Source organism: Cryptomeria japonica, chromosome 5, assembly GCF_030272615.1.
Source record: "Cryptomeria japonica chromosome 5, Sugi_1.0, whole genome shotgun sequence".
Taxonomy (NCBI): Eukaryota; Viridiplantae; Streptophyta; class Pinopsida; order Cupressales; family Cupressaceae; genus Cryptomeria; species Cryptomeria japonica.
The window spans coordinates 13,027,890-13,047,635 of record NC_081409.1 but is presented as its reverse complement, the minus strand read 5'-3'; the positions used below and the strand labels follow the sequence as shown (position 1 = coordinate 13,047,635).

The following is a 19,746-nucleotide window of genomic DNA, read 5'->3' as shown; positions in this document are numbered from 1 at the left end:
AGTACAAGAGGCACCTGTTTACCAGGTTTTCACCTGCTTGGCAAAGATTTTTGTTTTTTCAGGACTATTTATGATTTTTATGATTTTTTTCAGGACATTTTAGCTATATAGGTTGCTGGAGCAGAGAATTCTAATTGAATAATTTCTTCAAGTGGATGGTGTTGATCGGTTCATGGAGCCGTTCTCCTTCCGATGTTGAGAGTTGATAGACACTAGAGCCAAAGACTGTAGTAACGATGAAGGGTCCTGACCAGTTGGGTTCAAACTTCCCTTTGTTGTCTCAAAACTGTTGTTTTTTCAGGATTTTCTCTCAGAGCAAGGTCACCAACCTGAAAATCTCTTTGTCGAACTTTTTTGTTATAACCTCTAGACATTCTCTTTTGATACACTCTCAGATGATCAAATGCCACTTGCCGATGTTCATCCAACAACTCGAGTTCTTGCAATCTAGATATTATGTAGTCTTCATCAGTAACAAGACCTTGCAAAGAAACTCTCAAAGATGGTATTTCCACCTCAATAGGTAAGACTGCTTCGGACCCATACATCAAAGAAAAAGGTGTAGCCCCAATAGGTGTTTTGATACTTGTTCTATAAGCCCATAGTGTAGGATTGAGCTGCAGATGCCAATCATTTCTAGATTTATTGACTGTTCTATGTAAGATAGTCAACATATTTTTGTTAGATGCTTCAACTTGTCCATTACCTTGAGGGTAGTATATGTATGACCAGTGCTGTTTGATTTTGAATTTTTCACAGAGCTCATTTAGATTTTTGTTTTTGAACTGTCTTCCATTGTCGATATCCCATACTTGCAGATGATATAATTAAGGATGAATAGAGCTACTTGTTTACCGGTTGCTTTGATTAGCTGAACTACTTTTACCCACTTAATGAAATACTCAGTGGCAGTTATAATAAACTTGTGTCCGTTAGATGATGCAAGATATATTTGGCCAATGAGATCAAACACCCATTGTTGAAAATGCCAATGTGCAATAAAAGGTATGAGATCCCTTGCTGGAGCATGTATGAGATGCCCATGTAGTTGACACTTCTCACAAGTTTTAGAAAATTTTATATTATCTTTCTCCATATCTGGCCAATAGTAGCCAACCCTTAGTAGTTTCTGAGCTAAAGTTAGACCGTTTGAATGAGATCCACAAATACCTTCATGGACTTCAGATAATGCGTGTTGGGACTCTTCAGTTTCTAGACACCTACACAAAGTAGTATCCAAACCTAGTCTAAAAATTATTCCAGCACTAGAACCATGTTGAGTGAAAGACCCATCAAATAACATCTTCCATGATCGTTGAGTAAGGTGCATGATGGATTCATCCATAAATTCTATGTGTAAAGGTTGATTGTCTTCAAGTGGAGCATCAACAAATTGATCTGCAATGACCTGTCCTTTGATGGCTTTGCGTTCTACATATTCAATATCAAATTCTGTAAGAACCATGACCCATTTAGCCAATCTTCCTGTAAGTGTTGCTTTACTGAGAAGGTATTTGAGTGGATCAATCTTGGCCACCAACTTGATAGAATGTGCTAACATGTAGTGTCTTAATTTCTATGATGCAAAGACTAATGCCAAACAAGTTTTTTCTATGATAGTATATTTCATCTCATAAGACACCAAGGTCCTGCTGATATAATATATAGCTCGTTCTTTTTTTATTTTCATCCTATTGTGCCAGAAGTGCCCCAAGTGATGTATCTGTAGGTGATATGTATAGAATCAATGGTTTACCTTGAATTGGTGACATCAATATAGGCGGGTTAGAAAGATAGTCCTTGATTTGTTTTAGATGTTGTTCACAATCTTCATCCCAGTTGTATTTGACTCCTTTTCATAATGCCTTTGTGAATGGTTGAGCTTTATTTGCTAGCTGAGAAATAAAGTGTCTTATTGATTGGAGGCGTCCTTGTAAACTTCTCATTTGACTGATATTCTTTGGAGGTGGCATTTCCATGATAGCCTTTACCTTTTCTGGATCCACTTCAATTCCTTTCGTTTAAACAATATATCCTAGGAGCTTACCAGATGTAACTCCAAATGCACATTTCTTAGGATTTAATCTAAGTTTGAATTTTTCCATTCTATCTAATATTGGACCTAGTTCTGATAGATGTGTTGATCTTTTCATGGACTTAACTAGAGTGTCATCAACATAATCTTCCATGTTTTTGTGCATCATGTCATGAAAAAATGTCGTTATAGCTCTTTGATAAGTAGCACTTGCGTTCTTTAAACCAAAGGGCATTACATTCTAGCAGAAGGTTCCCCATGCACAAGTGAATGTTGTCTTTTCTTGATCTTCAGGTGCAATTTTGATTTGATTGTATCTCAAAAAACCATCCATTAAAGAGTAAATTTCATAGCCAGCAGTCATGTCTATGATCATGTCTATATTGGGTAGTGGAAAATCATCCTTCGGACATGCCTTGTTTAAATCTTTGAAATTAGTGCAAACATGGATTGATTTATCAGGTTTAGAAATAGGTATAATATTAGATATCCATTCGGCATAATCAATTTCTCTGATGAATCCAACTTTTAGCAATTTTTCTAGCTCAACTTTAACAAGTAATGCAACGTGAGGATGCATTTTTCAGAGTTTTTGCTTAATAGGTTTAACTCTAGGAGTAATAGCGAGATGATGCACGATGAGGTCAGGATCCAAACCCGTCTTATTAGCATATGTCCATGCAAAATTGATCTTCTTTTCTGTGAAGAAATCAACAAATTCTTTTAGTTCTTTAGTTGTCAAGGATTGAGCTACATGTATGGTGTGATAAGCCTCCTCTGTTCCAATATTTACTAGTTGTGTAGGTTCAATTAGCATTGATGATCGCTCTTGAAAGTGATCAGGCAAAATCTCAAGTATCTCACCTTCAGGCGCCTCAGAGAGTTTTTCACCGTTAGGTACGTCCTTTATTTTTACTATTTTTAATTCTGACACCACCACAGTGTGGTTTTCACCATCATATCTCTTTTTTTATTTTTATTTTTGCGACTAAGATACTTGACACATGTTGCTGCCATGTTCCCACTTTGTTCACTGGTGGAAGAGTCCATTGGTTCAACTGCATTAAGATAGCAGACTAATGTGTAGTCATTGGTAAAGGTAAGTATATCCAAAGGTTGGTCGTGAAGAGTACAGTCAATCAGTTCAGGATGTACCAAGGATAAAGTTTTAACAGGTTCAAGGGAATTCACGGTATTATCATCATAACCTCGGACCGACAAGTTGAGTTCCAGAAGACTACCTTGCATAAATGTCTCGAGACCAGGAAGAGTTACAACACGATTATCAAAGTGTATGTTAATATTTTGTGGACCTAACCCAACAGACCTACTCCTAGCACCGTCCCCTAATTCAGACTGGACTACATATCATGGTGTGACAGTAATAGGGTCAACATGTAGAATCTCGAATTCATGATGAAGCAGTCATAGTTTGATGTCGAATAGGTATTGTCATAAATAAAGCTTATGTCAGAGTGATCAGAGTCTTAAGATGAAGTTTCCGACTCTTCTTCAAGTGATTGAGTAAAAGTATGTATAGTATCAATACCTACATCTTTGATGCTACAAGTTCCTTCATGATTTGGTCCATTGATCACTTGTATTTGACATACCTGTTGGGATAACTTTGATGGCTCTGTTAGTCTTTGTTGTCTTTTCCATTCAGTTTCTTCTGAACTAATAACTGGCCCTGCTTCTATAGCTTCTAATTCTTCTTTTGTAGTTCCATACCTAATCTGTTCTATCTCATTAGAGGGAGATATAGTAGGTGAAGAATTTTCTTGTGTTCTTTCTTCTTTCAACTATTGTTCATAGTCTTCTTGTGTTTTTAGTCTGATTTCTTCTATTTCCTTTTGCAGCTTAAAGCGTATTATCTCTTGTGCTTCATCCATGATATCACTAGATTCTTTAGGAGTTACTATAGTAGATGTATCTGAGAGATGATCTGGACCCCATTCATACTCATTCGAGTCAGTTTTTGAATCTTCTATTTATGTTCTACCTGTATATGTGACCGAAATGTTCAGTGGTGCAAACAACTCTTTAATTCCTTCGATTTCTTCTCTCATGTCTTCTGGGATTTCTACTTCTTGTAGTGTTATTGCCGTCACAATTGGAACTTGATTACCAATTGCTTCATCTCTTTTGATTGCCAATTCTTCCCGTTCATCATCATACTCTACCTGAGTTTGTTGAGCATTGATTTCATGTGATGTTGAAGATAGTATCTTTTTCCTCCACTTAGTTTGATGATGAGAAGTATGTTTCCGATCTGATGACTTTCTTAGATTGTATCCAAGTCTAGCTTTATCATTTGTAGACTTAGTTTGTAGCTGAATAGGTTCAACAATTCCTTCTTGATGCTTGCCTAGAGGACCGATACTTGAATATCCCATGCGTTGAATCATCTTATAGCCTGGACCATATTGTGTCGGGGAAATTTTACAATGTCGTATTTCTTTGTTTTTATTATTTTCTTTGAAAAGCCATTTGAGAACAACATCCTCTTCTATTTCATCTGCAAGGGAAGTAGAGGACTGTACAAAGATACCATCATAAATGACATTTGGAGTTGAAGTTTGTGGCTTCATAACCTCTGATGGTTTTTTCGACTATCTTGGTGATGGAGGAAGATACATTAGTGAAAGTACAGGTTCTATTTTGTATCCATCTATGCCAGTAACAATGATTTTCAATTTCTTTTCTAAATCTTTCATCAAAGTTGCTAAACTTTCAACTGTAGAGGCTGCTTTATTATGAGGAACAAAAGTATCATTACTTTGTGTTAATGCATTACAGGTATAGCTTGTATCAACAAGAATACTGACTTCAACTCTGTTATAAGGAAATTTCAAGCACTGATGATATGTAGATGGTACTGCTTTCATTTTGTGAATCCATGGCCTGCCTAGTAAGATTTATGAAAGAGGAAGGTCGAGCACTTGAAAGGTAACATCTCTTTCCACAAGTTCTACCCTGATCGATAATAGTACCAGACTTTTAGAGGTTCTCTCTTCTTCATCATAAGCTTTGAATGTTATTTTCTTTGTAGGATCAATGACATTTTCAGAAAATCCCAGTTGTGTCAATAGATTGTAGGTACAAATATTCAACCGAGTGCCTCCATCTATCAAAACACATTTGACTCGGTGTTTATGGATCATAGCTTCAATGCGTAATGGCTAGTTATGCAGGTGATTCAGTGAGTTGTCATCTTCTTCGAAGAAAGTGAGGTAATGAGGCGAAGTCAGGTGACCCACCATAGATTGAAATTGATCTACATCTAAATCTTTAGGGACATTAGTAGTGAGTAAAGCTTTGTCCAGGATCTCTCTATGAGCAGAAGAGATCTTAAGTAGTTCAAAAATGGAGATTTGAGCATTAGTTCTTTTCAATTGTTCGACAATGCTATAACCAAGAGAGGATGGTGAAGCCAACTGTTTAGATTTAGCCGTGATTGTATCTGGTTATTTGTTTGAAGAAGTTGGTAGGTTTGATGTTGTTTGAGCAAAAGTTGAGGAACTAGCTCCTTGGAGAGTAACCTTCTTTTGAGCGCGGGTCACAACATTGGCAGTTTGTGCTTTATTTTGTTGATATTTGATTATGATCACATTACAATACTCAGATTGGGAAGATTCAATCATGTTGATCACATTGTCATTGGTAGTGTAGGTGTAATTGACTTTGACACCTCCCTTGGATTTTGAGGAATCACCTTGTTCATAAGCAGATAAGGGATCTTTAAAAGCTTTGTGATCAACATTAGTCGTGTGATTTCCAACAACCATTTTGCCAGCATCAACGAGGTCTTGAATATCATGTTTGAGCTTGATGCATTTGTTTGTTGTATGACTCTTGTTTCGATGATATTCATAGTATTCGTTTTCCCGCCACCATTTAGATTTAACTTCTAGATCATATGGTCTATAGTTGTCTGGCAATGTTATCAAATCATTTGCCAATAAAGTTTTAAAAGTTGATTCATATGATTCTTCCAGAGGAGTGAAATCGCGTTTAGGTTTTGAAAGCCAAGGTTTTTTCTTAAACCATTCTTTTGATTTTTTTGGAGGATTTTCAGCTGCGGTTTCAGCTGCTTTGAGTGTTTGTGTGCCACTAGCTAGATTAAATATTGTGGGTTTTGATTTTTCTTTAACAGTGTCTACCACTCCATCATTAACAATGTTTCTGTTGTTATCTTTTCTGTATTTCCAGTATTTGTTCTTTTCTTTGGAACTAGAACCTTGCTGTGTTTCTTTCCAAAGTGATATATCTCCTTTCTTTATAAGCGCATCTTCCATTCTGAGGGCACTATCTACCATTTTGTTGAATGAAGGATACACTTGTATTTGGATACTGTATTTCAATTCAGGGATCAGGTTATTGACGAAGATATCCATCTTCTCAGAATCTGGAATAGGCCTTGAATATCTAGAAAACATCTTTCTCCAACGTTGAAGAAAAGTTAGAAAAGGGCTCTCCTGTTTTCTGTATGGTATTACAAAGCTCAATCACAGTGATTGGATGACGAATGTTATAGGAGTATTGTTGTAGAAACAATTCGATTAATTCTTCAAAATTTTTAATTCCCATAGGTAGGCTTGAAAACCATTCCATAGCTTGTCCTCCTAAACTCCTCGAGAAAAGGCGCATGAGATATGTTTGTTCATGCATGAACTCCATACATAAAGCACAAAATTATCTTACATGGTCTTGAGGATCTGCATTTCCATCATGTTTGTCAAACTTAGGAATCTCCACTCTTGAAGGAAATGGAGGCATGTAAAGGTTTTTGTCAAATGGAAATGGGCATATTGTGTCTAGAGAATATTGCTTTGATGATTTATCCTTGTTTTTCAGTTTTGTGATTTCAGTTTGTAATGCTTGTAATTGTTTGTTTACCAGCGTTAAAGGCGTCTCTTCCTCTTTAGTGATACAGGGTTTCAATGTTATAATCAATAGGAAGTTTAGCGCCTTGCTTTGCTAGCTCTAGAAAATGTTCTTCCTTTTCTCTAGTTGATTTTCATCATTTTTTGGAATGTTTATCCTTTAGAAATCTATTTATAACAGCTTCTGTAGGTTTAGAGGCCTCATAATCGCTTGATGAGGAATCACTGTCAGTAGCATGGGTGCTGAGGTTGTCATATGTATCGTGTTTAGTAGCTTGTCTTTCTTGCCTTTCTCCAGACATGGTGGGAGATAAGGGTTGATAAAAAATTGGTAAATTTGACGATAAAGGTTTATTAGAGATGGGTTCTTCTACAAAGAATGGATTGTCTTTTAATGAAAAGGATGGCCCTTTACCTTTGTCAGCTTTCTTGCGAGAACTTTTGATTTGAACAAACATTTATGACTGATATGTCCAAGAGCTATATGTGATGTAGAAGTCAAGATCAAATTACAGCTAGTTGTTCGTTTAACGTAGTGATTGAGTAACTAAGATTTAGTCTGGTTTCAGGAAAGATCTATCCTATATAAGACGTGATCTCAGTAACTTAGTGTGATTTGAGAGAAGTGACTAAGACTCAGTTTGGTTTCAGGAACGATCTATCCTGTGTAAGATGTGGTCTAAGTGACTTAAGTTTCATAAGTGGTTGATTGAACTAGCTGAAAGATGATCGACAAAATTGTGCAACACAACAACAGGGGTACACTATCAAGATTGTTTATGCTCAGGATTATGATGACCAGTTTTATGCTCGCTATAGACTGATTTAGGCAAGTTTGACTATTCTGGATTGGCAAAATTAGGAATTTGTACAACAGAGTTTTCAGACCCAGACGACAGTTTAGCAACTCCCGGACGATAAAGACAGTTTTTCGTATGAGTTGCTGTCTAAACTCGCATGACAGTTTGGTGGCCTCCAGACGACAATCTATTGAGTATGATAGTTATTCGTACGATAGTATGCTAAGGACCAGACGACAATTGTGTAGACTTGTACGACAGTTTTAACAAAGCCGAATGAGGAACTGATAGGATTAATGATAACTCGTATGACAATACGTATGTAGTAGGATGAAAATTTAGCAGACTCGTATGACAAAAGACTGGATAGAGACAAAATTCTGACAGATAAAGTTTTGACGACTGACAAAGACCCGTTTTTGACAAGGATAGAGTTTTTGATGACTGACAGAGACCAGTTTTTGATATGGACAATTTTAATCACTGATAGCGACTAGTTTTGGATACAGACAAAGTTTTGATCACTGAGTTGTTGATGTTTTTGATTCATTTTCTCTAGTTTTAGTATTTCAGTTTCAGTTTTAGGGATGAAAACACAGTAAACATGCAAAATGTATAATGACTTCAATCACAACACGCTAACCCTACGAAAGTTGGCTTAGAGAAGAAAATCTTTGCTTGTTGACTTAGGTACAAACCCAATAGCTAATCAGAATACAACCACTGAGTCTCACGCAATGGATTCTCAACGCCGTATTAGCCGGCTCCAAATGCTAATGGGGGCACGATATGACAAGTGTCTTGGGAGAGTTACTATCTTTCTTGCACAAAGATTATCCCCCTTTAGGAGGTGAATCGAGTAGCCTCTATCTTAGAGTTCTTAGTCAGGAATTCCGTTCGAAATTACCCCTTGAAGTCACACAAGCATGATTGAGGCCTAGAACTTGACAAGGTACCAAATGTAGGATTTGAGAAATACAAATCCACAGAACCCAAAAGAAACCTGCATGCAAGAAACCTGTCACAGAGAAAGAGAGAGAACGAATACAAGGGTTTTGGCTCTGACAAAGAGAAAAGATGTATTATCAGAGAAAAATGAATCAAGAATATGAATAATACAAGAGATCAATCCTTATAAAGGAGATCAACACCAAAAGGAAAACCTAACCCTAAGGTGTGAGCATTTAATAATTAAATATTAATTATTAAATGACTAATGTATGCATAAAGAGAAATCTTAAGAGGAGAGCAAAGTTAATTAATTACTTTACTCTAACACCCCCCCTTAAGATGAGCTACAATGCAGCTACAAACAATGCAGAAAAAAGCAAAGGAACTACAATGCAAAAGAGGGTCCCGACAACAAGGCCTGATGAGGTACCCAAATACAAGAAAATCTCTATAAAGCGGAGTAAAGGAGAAAACCCAGTGGGAAAAAACTCCTCTCCAAAAAGAGATAAAGAATCATGCTGAAAAGAAAACATGAAGGAAGGAAGGCCTCACTGAGACCCCAGAGTGCCATTCACATTTCTCGCAACCCAGTGGAGCATCAGTGGACAAAGCATATTGAAATCCACATGCACTTCATCAGACAGTTGATTCAGGATGGTTCTCTCATCTTGGAGTCTGTAGGATTTGAGAAATACAAATCCACAGAACCCAAAAGAAACCTGGATCTCAAAATCTTTCAAAAATATGAACAAGCTGCAGCAGATCCAGCTCTGATACCATGTAGGATTTGAGAAATACAAATCCACAGAACCCAAAAGAAACTTGCATGCAAGAAACCTGTCACAGAGAAAGAGAGAGAACGAATACAAGGGTTTTGGCTCTGACAAAGAGAAAAGATGTATTATCAGAGAAAAATGAATCAAGAATATGAATAATACAAGAGATCAATCCTTATAAAGGAGATCAACACCAAAAGGAAAACCTAACCCTAAGGTGTGAGCATTTAATAATTAAATATTAATTATTAAATGACTAATGTATGCATAAAGAGAAATCTTAAGAGGAGAGCAAAGTTAATTAATTACTTTACTCTAACACCCAAACAAGATGTAGTCACGTAAACACGATTGAGACTGCGAGGCCCTACAAAATGCCCGATATGAGAGATCTCAAAGAGAAAACTCAAATAATCCCGTCCTCCGAGATTTTAATCACCAGAGGCCTATTTATTATAGTGAGTTGGAATGCTCAGGTCCAGCTGTACTCGCATCGTTCTCACAGGGTGATTACTTTTTCGCACTGTGACAGGCCCGCTAAAGGTACACAAATCTCAAAACTTAGAAAAAGCTTCAAGGGTCTAGATTTCAGATTGTCTATAAAAGACAAGAGCATACTCTCCTTCCTCTTAGATTTTTCTTCAAGCACAAAAGATAGATTTGTTCATTAACCAAATAGCAATTTAAGTGCCTACGAAAATACTAAATGAATACACAATGTTTAATTGATTCTCCTTAGGCAACTTGCAAGAACAACGCATTGGTAGTCATTTTTGCTTCTGATTCTTTGACAGGCGTGTGTTTGATTGATAAATTCTTTGACAAACGTTCTGCAAAAAACCAGTTAGGCTGTGAAAATCTCAGGCAAACAGAAGACAAATCAGGGTTAGCGTCAACATTAGTAAAATCCAAATTTCATTCACGAAAAACCCTGAAAAGTATACTGTTTTTAAAATGATAAAATAAAAATTCGTACGACAATATATACCTTATCGTACGATTATTCCCACTGACCCGAATGACAAAACACAAAATCAAATATTGAGAGCAGAAACTCGTACGAGTATTCTTGCTGAACCTAATGATAAAAGACAGGACTTGACAGAACTTCGTACGTTGAAGGATGGATACTCGTATGACTTTTCGTAGAGACTGTACGGAGGAGACTTGCAAAATAAAGAAGTGATTTTGAGGCCAAAGGATTGAATTCTGAGCCCCACAGTGGGTGCCAAAAATGTGTGTGAAAAGTGGATCTGTATCTGTATTGGAATACACAACACTTCAATTAAGTCATTAGATGCATGGTTAGTAAATCAATCAACAATGAATAATAAACCATCACAAAGCGACCTATTGACTTCTAGTAGATGTGAGTTTAGTCTTGCTCTCAAATTTTTATATGCAATACCAGTGACTAGTCAACATCTAAATGAAGGATTTAATCTATATGAGCATGAAATTGAGCTAAATGGATGCAAGATTAAGCTAGATGAATGCAAGATATGCAAGATTAATGAATATTAGGCTAACATGGTTAAGCTAAATGATTTAACAAATATGCAATAACTATTATGCAAATATTTTCAATATGAAATCTTATTGAACCTAAAGAAAAAACATGATAACAATATATTCTCCAGGATCCTTGATTAGGAGATGAGAGCCTGAATTTATAGAAAATTTAGAAAGAAACCAATGACTGAGATCAAATGATGATGATCGGTCAATATTTTCCAAGAAGAAGTACAATCTAGGTGAATTGATGTGATTGGCTTCTTTTCTCAGTTTTAAAGGAAATTGAACTAAAATTAAGATAAAATAAAAAAAAAACTGATTTATTCTCTATTTCATTCAATTTTGAGATTTAATTGTTTTAATTGCTTTTCTTGATATTTTTCAATTTTTAATTTGATTTTCAAGATTATCTCCATTTGATTTCTTTTCTCAAATTTTAATTTTAATTTTTTTTTTTTCCATTTAATTCTTTTTTTGACGATTTAATGACAAATTGATTTATTTAATTAAATATGCTAGGATATTTAATAAAATAAATAGGATAATTGTTTAAAAATTATTTACATGAAATAATCAATTAATTAAATATTTATTTAATTAATTTAGAGTGATTAATTTGCCATGTGACATTGATGATTTAAGAAATTAATTGTGTGCTCAAGATTAATTTTAATTGTCTTTGGTTAGGACCTTGGTGATGTTGTCGAGATTAGGGGGCCTATGGTTTTAGATGACCATTTTTAGGGTATTACAATATGTGGTCCTAAGGGGTCACACATGTTCTAACACATGCGTGAGCCTTTAGGACCACATATGACCCCTTATAAAATCCTAGTGTGAATGACATACCACTTAGTCCATCACATAGTGTCTTAAGGGGTCATATGTGGTCTTAAGGGGTCACGCATGTGTTAACACGTGTGACCCGTTAGGACCATATATGACCCCTTATAACATCCTATTGTATACAACATGTACCCCTTAGGACCACATAGTGTCCTAGAAGGGGTCATATGTGCTCATAAGTGGTCATGCATGTGTGTTCTAACACTGTACATGTGTGACCCCTTACGACCACATATGACCCCTTATAACATCCTAGTGTCTATGACATACGATCCCTTAAGATCACATGTACAGTGTCCTAAGGGGTTGAATATGTGGTCCTAAGGGGTCACGCATGTGTTCTAACACACGCATGACCCCTTAGGACCACATATGACCCCTTATAAAATCCTAGTGTACATACGACATTCCCCTTAGGATCACATAGTGTCTTAAGGGGTCATATGTGATCCTAAGAGGTCACGCGTGTGTTCTTAAGGGGTCATATGTGGTCCTAAGAGGTCACGCATGTGTGAACACACGCGTGACCCCTTAGGACCACATATGACCCCTTATAACATCCTAGTGTACATACGACATTCCCCTTAGGATCACATAATGTCCTAAGGGGTCATATGTGGTCCCAAGGGGTCACGCGTGTGTTCTAACACATGCGTGAGCCCTTAGGACCACATATGACCCCTTATAAAATCCTAGTGTGTATGACATATCGGTCCCTTAAGATCACATACATTATTGTCCTAAAGGGTCAAGAATATGTGCTCCTAAGGGGTCATGCATGTGCTCTAACACATGCATGACCCCTTAGAACCGCATATGACCCCTTATAAAATCTCTCTTCCCTTAATTTGCTCAGCTGGCATGTGTTTTAATTTTTAAAAATTATGTTTTAATTTAGTACATGATGTATATATCTTTAATGATCTCTCTCTCTCTCTAAAATTAATGTTCTCTCTCTCTCTCTATGTCATGAAAATGATCTCCCTCTCTCTTGAATTAATGTTTTAATAATTTAAAATGTATGTATGCGATCTATATAGATAAATTTATATATGTTTTAATTTAGTAACTATATGTATATATCTTTAATGATCTCTCTCTCTCTCTCTCTTTGAAATTAATGTTAGATCTCTCTCTAGATGTCATGATTTAAATGATCTCCTTCTCTCTCTCACATTAATGTTTTAATAATTTAAAATGTATGTATGCGATCTATATAGATAAATTTATATATGTTTTAATTTAGTACATGATGTCTATATATCTTTAATGATCTCTCTCTCTATGAAATTAATGTTATCTCTCCCTCTCTTTGTCATGAAAATGATCTCCCTCTCTCTCTCATTAATGTTTTAATAATTTAAAATGTACATGTATGCGATCTCTCTATGTAGATAAATTTATATATTTTTAAATAATGATCTCCCTCTCACTCGAGCTTTAAGATTATTTATTTAAAAATTTGAATTATGCGGGAACTTCATGTATATATATCTATTAATTATGCGAGAACTTCACATTTTAATTTTTAATGAGCTCAAGATTAACGATTTCTCTCTCTCTGTAGAATTTAACTGATTTTAATTTTTATTGTTTTAAATTGAATGCACTTCATGTGTGTGTGCTTACTTATTTATTTTAACTTTATGACCTGCCTAGATAGATGGTGTCCCAGGATCCAGTCCATGATCAGGATCCACCTGCACAGGCTCTTGATCAGGAGCCACATGATGATATAGATCCTCCACACTAGGATCCCCCGTTGCCTAATATTGCTACCATTTTCCACTAGAGTGACCGTGAGCTACGAAGGTTGAGGGTCATATTAGATGACCCACAAACTGATGGCGTGTACAAGAGTACATGCGAATCCATTTTTGATAGTTTGCAGACATTGAGGGACTGCTTAGTTAGTCGCACCTCATTTTCACCTGAGGTTATAGATGATATTTATAGACAGTTGAGGAGTGAGGTGAGGGGTCGTGATTCTTTTTCTTATGTGGCAAGGGTGGTCTCGAAGGAGACCATCAAGGAGAGATGTTTTCCATAGTATTAGGAGAAGAGTAAGGTGAGAGGATATCAGGTCACGAGATGTATCAATCCACAGGTTGCATCATTGATTTACCCACGCTTCTTAGCTGCCCATGGTCGTTATCCTAATAACGAGTCCCAGATACAGTTATACTTTGCACAACAGATATTTGCCTAGGTTCATTATCAGATCAAACCAAATTACCTTGATATTCTAACATTTTATGGATAGGGGAGGGACAAGATTGTTGATAGATATGCATATTGTAGGTGTGATAGAGGTCCTCCTAGACACAGTGACCTTGTTGGCGAGAGATTTCCGACAGTAGTCCCAACCCTCGCCCCCATAGCAGATCACGTTGTGATTGCTTCTCAGAGAGAAGCAATTGATAGGATTGGACAGATTGCATCAGCAATAACCACCATATCATCTGACAGGCTGGGTAGATATATGATGAGCCGACCACGTTTGAGATCATCCACAGATAATGCATCTTCTAGTCATGGGGTGACTTCAGGTTCAAATGATCAGTATATTACTGCTGGCATCCCCTCCCCAGATGAGGTAGCGACTATAGTAGGAGGTGGTAGACATGTACAGATGTCGCAGTATTTAGCCGAGGACCTGCTACATTCTTACCGTTTTATTTCATCTCGACTTGGGATACCATTGACTGCTGTTAGAGAGGAGATTCTCAGAGATGGGCAGGCTACCACTGCATCAATGCATACCCCGAGGCAGTCACAACATTCTCATCACTCTACGCATGCTCCGGGCACTGACCCACCTACAGATCACTCTGTTGCTGCAGAGGAGAAGACGAGTCGATCAGGTTCATATCACAGATGAGGGCTTGGATTCATTTGAGGAGCAACTGCAAGGTTTGAGCCATACCGGGTTTATGGATATGCTACTGCAGTTAGACACTTCATCCATGATGCCTAGTCATCTAGTTATCCCCTTACACTCCTCAGTCATACATACAACTAGAGAGAGATATGCAGGCACGATTGATGTGGCTGATATGATCACATGACATGATCAGACTATACAGCCTACTCCTGATACACAGGTATGTACATGTGTGTTTAAATTTTTACAAGATGTATATGTTGTAATGTATGATAAATCTATATATAGATCATTTAATAAATAATAGAAGTTAACTTGTATCATTTAAATTGATCCTGGACTAATCCTTAAATACATGTATATATGTATATGTATAACAGTTAGCTCATGTCACTCCTAGCTTGAGCTCTGAGCGTGTGCATAGGAGAGATTCTTTCGATGCTGCATAGGTTGTTAGTGGACAGGTTAGTTATGTTTTTTTTTGTATATATGTACATGTATGTATGTGCGTTATGATTTATATTTTAATTTAAATTTAACTAGTCGGATTTGATTATATTTAAAAATATGCACATATTTATATATGTGTGTACAGATCTATATTTAATATTTAAATAAATTCTACTTCTGTAGGGGTCTATTGGACATCCAGACTCTCACCAGGACACTCCCTCAGATGGTCGCTCTGTTCGTGGCCGACATGATGCATGTTGATTTGCTGGACTTTATAGCTCATTTGTATATCTTTTTATATATGTACATTTTAGACTTTCATATTATATATTCATGCATGTATGAAGTTTCTAGATTATACTTTATACAATTTGTGTTTGATTAGATTATATATTTCATGCATGTATGTTAGATTATGTACTTTATACAGTTTGTGTTTGATCCTGGATTATATATATCATGTGCATGTATGGTTAGATTATACTTTATATGTATAGTTTGTACATTTGATCTTGGATTATATATCACATCATTTGTATTCAGATTATATATGATCATGCACATGTTAGATTACTGTGTGTGTACAGTTCAAGTGTTTGATCATATTTACACATTTGATATATATACTTTAAATATTTATTTAAGTTAAATGACGTGTTTGATTATATGTAAGTTATTAGATCACATGTATATATGCATGTGCATGTTGGATTATTCTTTTAAATTATATTATATAAGATCATCTAGATTGAATTGGTGTAAATGTTTAATTTACATTTTTTTTTTAAGAGTTCTCTAAAACTTTCAAATTTATATATATTTGTGATTGAATTTGTGTACATGTAGATAGATTAAAAAAAGATTGATATGTTTATAATTTAAATTTTAAATTTTAAATTTTACTACATGTAACATGTATATGTAGATATGCATTGAATTTAAATGAATTTGTGAACAATAAATCCACTCAACTGTGCAAGCAATGAACAATATAAAAATCACACTTGTTCATATCAAATGAACAAACTCAAGTTAATGAACATATTCAATAATTTAAATTCTAGGTATACTAAATAGTTCACACCATGTACTTCTAGGTACATACTAAATAGTTCACAACACATCAATTGGTTTAGACCACTCTTCAATTATTACACACATGTCCTAATTTAATATCAAATTTACACATACATCCTAATTTAATATGTATTTTTAATTAAATTTACACGTGCATTTTTAATTAAATAAATACACGCCCTAATTTACTTTACACACATGCTAAATTATTTTAACAACTTACAAATTACATATGCATACATGCATTTATAATTAGATAGACTATACATCCTAATCAAGTGCATACATTGGGTCTTAACACATTTTCAACTCATCCACATGTCCTAATTTACTTTACATACGTGCACATAAGTATTATTTAACATGTACATTAACTTCATATATCCTAATTTAATATACTTGAAAATTTCATATTTAACTAAACAATATATGGTCCACACACACACACACACACACACACACACACACATATAATATTAAATTCAAACACTTAATGTATAAATAATAATTCATCCAAGTTTCAAAACAAGTTAAGTTCTAATTTATTGAGTATTAATTCAATTCATGGGTTGAAACACATGTACTTTGGTTTATTAAATAGTTCATACCATATCAAGTGGTTCAAACCGCTCTTCAATAACACTTAATATTTTCTCATGATCTTCACTATCTAGTCTCCGCTTTTGAGACTGCCCATGACGTGGAACTGTATGAAGAATGAGGCCAACAACAATGACCAAGTGCCTATACTGATATACCTTGTTGTCAATTTGGTATCTAGTGAAATGAATCTCATGTTGAACAATTTTAACTTGTTTGAAATATGTCCCTTGCACTACAACTGAGCTTGCATGTACATGTATATAAGAAACGAGAAATTAAAAATTTGCGCGTAAGCGAGCTGTGTACATATACAAATTAGAACATGTGCAGATGTGTGCAACTTTAAAATAAATTTATTTAAAATAATTTAAATGTTCAAATGAGTTCAAACCTATGGGAAAGGACATTCCATCGCTCATTTCAGATTTTGTTAACTTCTTTCTCTCTTCTGTGCAATGCAATAAATAATAACTAACACCTTCTATATTTTCATCTTCTGCTATAACTGCAAAAATATCTCTTGCAATTTGAAACAAGTTAAATAAATTTAGAACATGTATGTACTCGATTTAAAACTTATATAATTTATTTACATGTACGCAATATTTTTAAAGGAAATAAATATATATAATTTAAATATATTTGTACGTCATATACCTTTTTTAATCAATCATGAAATATGGTCATAATCACCAGAAATCAAAGGAATGTCTTCAAAGATTTCGTCCTCATTTGAATCCTTGTATGTGTTAGAAACATCTAGTGGCACCAATTTCCATTCACTAACATATCCAAGCTCTTGGCTTTGCAATCAACATAGCTTTCCAAAACGCAATTAGAACAAAAATATGAATAATCCCTAGTGTACACTATCCATGGGCGATTATTTGTACTCATGACTCATTGCAAAGATCTTGTCCTCTCCATGCTCTTGCATCCATGCATTGATCTTCTATCCACATCTGCAAAATCTACATGTGTACACGAACATACATGTAGATCAAGTTGTTAAATTAAAACATTTGAACTAGGAACATTTAAAAAATTTAAAAAACATTTAAATAAAACACTAAAAGAGAACATGTACCGGTTATCTCCCAAAATACTCTATATGGAATGGGTCTGTATGTTCGCGATGATGATTCACCAAGATAATTAGGTTGCACAAAGTGTTTCTTACGCCATTCAACAACACCATGTGCATCGTCTATATAATCTCCTATATAATTTATTTGATGCTTTCTTAGAGCACGTTTGATACAAGTTCCTGCACCATCATGTTCACCCTTTCCATGGCTACTCTAAAAAAAACTCCAAACATGTGGTATTTTGTCATTTAGATGATATCTACATAGTGCATAAAATGGCCTCGAAGATTTGAATTGTGCCGCACATCCATCAGACCAAACAAAATGTTTAACTATTGTTATGTCTCTCTCTTTCAAATATTCAAAAAACTTCTTAAAGCAATGTTGTACAAAAAGTGTGTGATGCCCCTTATCATCATTGATATAGAAGTGGTACTCTTTCTTAATGACACAATTTTCAAATGTATTATCAACACCATCCAAATCCATTTGTGTATGTCGATAACACACATGCACCATAATAGTGATTTGCTTTGAAAAGTAATATTCTGATTGAATCTCTTTTTGATGTGCAAAAGAGTAATTTTCTGCGAAATCCATTACGGATAGAATAATTCCAAGTGGGAAAGTGTCTCTTAATGTTTTAAATTATTTTGCTTGCCACTTGACAAAAAAACCATGGCATATGTATGGTTTTATCAACTTGCAAAAATTTTCCATAAATGTTCCAATAGGTATTTCCTCTTCTACATAATCTAACCTTGCAGATTCCTTTCCAAATTTTGTTTCAAATTTTTTGTACTTGTAACTCTTGCAATTTACCATCTTCCTCATGTCAGTATCTTCATCTCTCAAAGACAAATTAGCCAACTCCCCGCATGTTCCACAAATTCCTTTTATGCAATTTATTTGACCGGTTGCATTATCATTTGATTTATCACATAAGATGGATGCTATGAATTGACTTGTTCATTTAGGAAGAGCTTTTTCATAACCATCACTATATTCTCTAATATTTTGAAACATCCGAAAGTAGAAATCAATGACAACAACAAGTTTCGAAGATTTTGTTTACCTTCACATAATATGGCCTTAACCGTTCAAACATGGTTTGTCCAATCTTTATATGAGGGTTTGTTTTAGTATTTAACACATACAATTAATGTTTTGTTGTGTCTAACCAATGTTTACATGGAGATCATAACGACCAGGTCCAATTCTATGCTTGATAACATCTCTACTGTTTGATGAAGGACGAGTATTATCATTCCAAAAACTTGTCACGAAGTTCCTAACAACATCTTCAATTCTATTAGAACGAGGAGCTCTACACATAATTGCCCAATTCCCTTTTGAGGTAGTATCATCCAAACTCTTTCTCCTTTTCACATATTTTGATATTGTCCTTCTACTAAAACCAAACTCAGATGACAGTGAAGAGATTTGTCTTTTTTGAGGCAATTTTTCATTTACTAAAGATGTCAACATCACTTTTCTTGAAATGGTCTTATCTACTATTTGAGATTTTTTACCAATGTTCACCCAACCTTTCTTAACATTATCAACAATAGATTTTTGTAGCTGAGAAGTTTTTCTCTTTTGACTTGTTGTATCTATACCCAACAATTTCAGTGGATCTATTAAGTCTTTATGAGCAAGTACAATTGATAACAATTGAGCTTTCTCTAGTGTAGTATCAAGATTTTAGAAACGAGACATTATATTTTTTGCACTTTTATTCATTGACCTCCTTTTAGTATGTCTAGGTTCTTCACTGAGATGTTTCAACTCATCGACATGCATTTCAAGTAAATGATCTAAATTTTTATAAG

At 35.0% G+C, this 19,746-nt stretch overlaps 1 long non-coding RNA gene across 1 annotated transcript in view; it reads left to right on the top strand.

Annotated features, from left to right (window-relative positions):
* Window positions 1-15,528, top strand: part of LOC131077982 (uncharacterized) — a 48,046-nt gene extending 32,518 nt beyond the window's left edge. Inside the window, exons 4-5 of the long non-coding RNA XR_009372488.1 lie at window positions 15,074-15,157; window positions 15,327-15,528. This is a non-coding gene — a long non-coding RNA (uncharacterized LOC131077982). The remainder of the gene's footprint in view (window positions 1-15,073; window positions 15,158-15,326) is intronic.
* The last annotated feature ends 4,218 nt before the right edge of the window (window positions 15,529-19,746 follow it).